The sequence below is a fragment of the Balaenoptera borealis genome (assembly GCF_965194805.1).
Source record: "Balaenoptera borealis genome assembly, chromosome: 3".
Lineage (NCBI taxonomy): Eukaryota > Metazoa > Chordata > Mammalia > Artiodactyla > Balaenopteridae > Balaenoptera > Balaenoptera borealis.
Genome location: NC_138866.1, coordinates 146,138,172 through 146,141,120, shown reverse-complemented (window position 1 = coordinate 146,141,120; position 2,949 = coordinate 146,138,172). Strand labels below are relative to the sequence as shown.

General features: G+C 54.4%; 1 pseudogene across 1 annotated transcript; it reads left to right on the top strand.

The window, feature by feature from the left end:
* Positions 1-647: 647 nt before the first annotated feature.
* On the top strand, positions 648-2,743 carry LOC309625168 (myeloid-associated differentiation marker pseudogene; annotated as a pseudogene). The gene has a single exon. The product of its transcript is annotated as a myeloid-associated differentiation marker pseudogene (transcript).
* The last annotated feature ends 206 nt before the right edge of the window (positions 2,744-2,949 follow it).

Here is a 2,949-nt window from a genome sequence, read left to right as displayed (position 1 = left end):
GGGCAGGTGTCCTGGGCAATTCCCTGGTCTCCATGGTCCCTGCCATGCTTGCCACGTGTCCCCTGTCCCAACCCTGAAACCCCTTTAGGCCCCCGTCCTCCCTCCCTCAGTTCCATTCCAGCCCCTCCTCCATGGAGAAGGTGGGCTCCATGCCTGCATCCCTTCTGGGTCAGAAGACACCTACCGGGCTGCCTCGGGGCCACTCGGACCCCGGAATCCTCCCCAGCTCATCTCCACTCTGCCGCCCCCGCCCCAGTCCCAAGTGCATCCTCAGGGCTGTCACCTCCCAGAGGTCCAGCAGGTGCCTCCTCTTTCAGCTCCTGCCCTTAAGAGGGGGCCTATCATCCGTCCATCCTCCACCCCCTCCCTGGGATGCCCTGAAAGGCTCCGCATCAGCATCCAGACACAACATCCTTGTCCATTTCCACTCCCTTCTTCCCGGCTTGGACACTAATCACCAATCTCCCAGGCCAGAAAAATCCTCGCTCGAGTAGTACTACTTGTAGAACTTTCCAGACTAGCACCTGGATGGCAGCTTTGGAGCTTAAAAGCCAAACATTATGTTATCTATTCTGTGGTTCCTCCATGATGCTCCACCTTGGAGTAATGCTGGGTTGGTGCCTCTCTCCCTTCTCAAATGGGGAAGAGTCACATGTTAAGGCAAAACTGTGGGAGGATTCAAAACAGTTCTTTCTTCCCATATCATCTTGTCCCCACTGCCTTGCTCTCACCCCATGGCTAATCCCTGTTCACCCCTGAAGCTGCCCTCCTCCGGGTGGGGCTGGGTCACCTCAGACGGCAGCTCCTTCTAGTGATGGCTGCAGGGAGGAAAGGCCGGAACACGTGTCTCTTCGGGTTGCTGTGGAAGGAGCCCATGGCCCTGAAGGTGTGTCCTGGGTTCCCAGAGCCCAAGCTTTGGTCCTGGGCTCCCACCAACGGGCCCTGCTGAAATGCTGGGCTGTAGAGCAAAGGGTTCAAACCCATGGCTTTGGCATTTTTATCTGGGGTTCCCACTTCCTAACCATGCCACCTTAGAGAAGGGACTTAATTCCCTAAGCCTTAGTTTTGTCTCCTGTAAAATGGGGTTAAGTGGTACAATCCACAATCCATTTCTGAAACCCTTCTGATCAGATATGCTACAGAATTCACAATTTTGCAGCTTCAGACAGGTGACTTGGTACATATACTCTATATGACATAACATCCCACTGGGGTCTGAAAGTGCCTTGTAATCAAACACGTTAGTGTTTCTGCAACTGAACTTTTGAACATTCACACTAATGAATTAAAGACCATAAATTGTCTCAGGTCCTTTCTGGCTAAACCTTGTTATCAAACAATTTTTTAAGTATTCTTTTCTATTTTCATTGACTTGGAGGGGTGGGATTGCAGATAAGGACCACTGTACCCTTTGTCTCTGGAGATAATGGCCCACAGCTCAAAGAGATAAAAAAAAATGTTCATGGGTTTGAGGCCAGACCCAGCCCAGCTGTGAGCTTTGTGATAAGACAGTCTCCTGACAAGGCCAAGGATGATGTGTGGGGAGAATCACTCTGGAGCGGCTGTGCTGTTACCCAAGTGTCTGAGCCATTGGTTCAGACTCCACACATCCTGAGCCTCAGCCACCACAGGCCCCCGAGCCTTCTCCAGGCGTGTGACTTAATCCCCTCCAGAGCCGGATCTTTCTCTGATGGGTCCTCAGCGAAGACCACTGCCATGCCTTTGAGGAGACCCTCTTGACCATGTCCACTACCACGCCCTCCGAATCACCGTCTTCCAGTCTGGGCTCCCGGTTTTGGATCCTGAGACTCTTCCGCTTCCTGCAGCTGCTCTCCACCTGTGTGGCCTTCTCCCTGGTGGCCTGCGTGGGCACCTGGAGCGGGGCCATAAGTAATTGGTACCTGTTCATCTGGTGCTTCTGCTTCGTCGTGACCCTCATCATCCTCATAGTTGAGTTATGTGGGCTCCAGTCCTGCTTCCCCCTCTACTGGTACAACTTTTCCATCAACCATGCCTGCCACGCCACCCTCTTCTGCCTCTTGGCCTCCATCGTCTTTGCCATCACCTACATCCAGTTCTTGCCTCAGGGCCCCACCCGGGACCACGCCATCGCTGCCACCGCATTCTCCTGCATCGCTGCTGTGGCTTATGCCACCGAAGTGGTCTGGACCTGGGCCTGTTACCTGCCAGGTGAGCTCACCAGTTTAATGGGTACCATGCATAGCCTGCTCAAGCTTCTGCAGAATTTCGTGGCCAGTGTCATCTTCGCCTTCATCTGCAGCCCCCACCTGTGCCAGCCCCAGCCGGCCCTGGTGTGGTGCGTGGCCGTGTACCCCATCTGCTTCCTCCTGGGGACCATGGCCCTCCTGCTGGGCTTGGTTGACTGCGACAATAGGCAGCCCATCTTCTGCATTTTCCTGTTGGGGCTGAGTCTGCTCTCCGTCCTCCTCTACGCCAGTGCCCTGGTCCTCTGGCCGCTGTACCAGTTCAGCAAGAAGTTCGGTGGCCAGCCCCAGCGGTCCAGCGATGTGAGCTGCAGTGATGAGCTCCCCTCCACGATGTGCATCTACGACCAACAACTGGCTGTGGCCATCCGGACAGCCATCAACCTCCTGACTTACGTGGCCGACACAGTGTACTGGGCCCGCCTCGTTTTTGTCAGGCACTGAGGATCATCCCAGGGGCTCCCAATTCCCACTTTTCTCTGAGTTCTTCTGTCCCCTGGTGTCCTCATCCTGTCCCCTCTCTCCCTGCTCACATCCTTCCCATTCCCATTCATCTCACTCTCTTTCCTGTTTCCTTCCCTCCTTCCGCTCTGTCTCCTTCCTGTTTTGTGTGGTTGCCCAGATCCTGTTTTGCCTCTTTCTCTTGCTGCCCTCATCTTTTCTACATTTTCTGCTTTTTGGCCCTTTTCTGGTCATCTTTGTTTTCTCGTCTCCCGTGACCTGA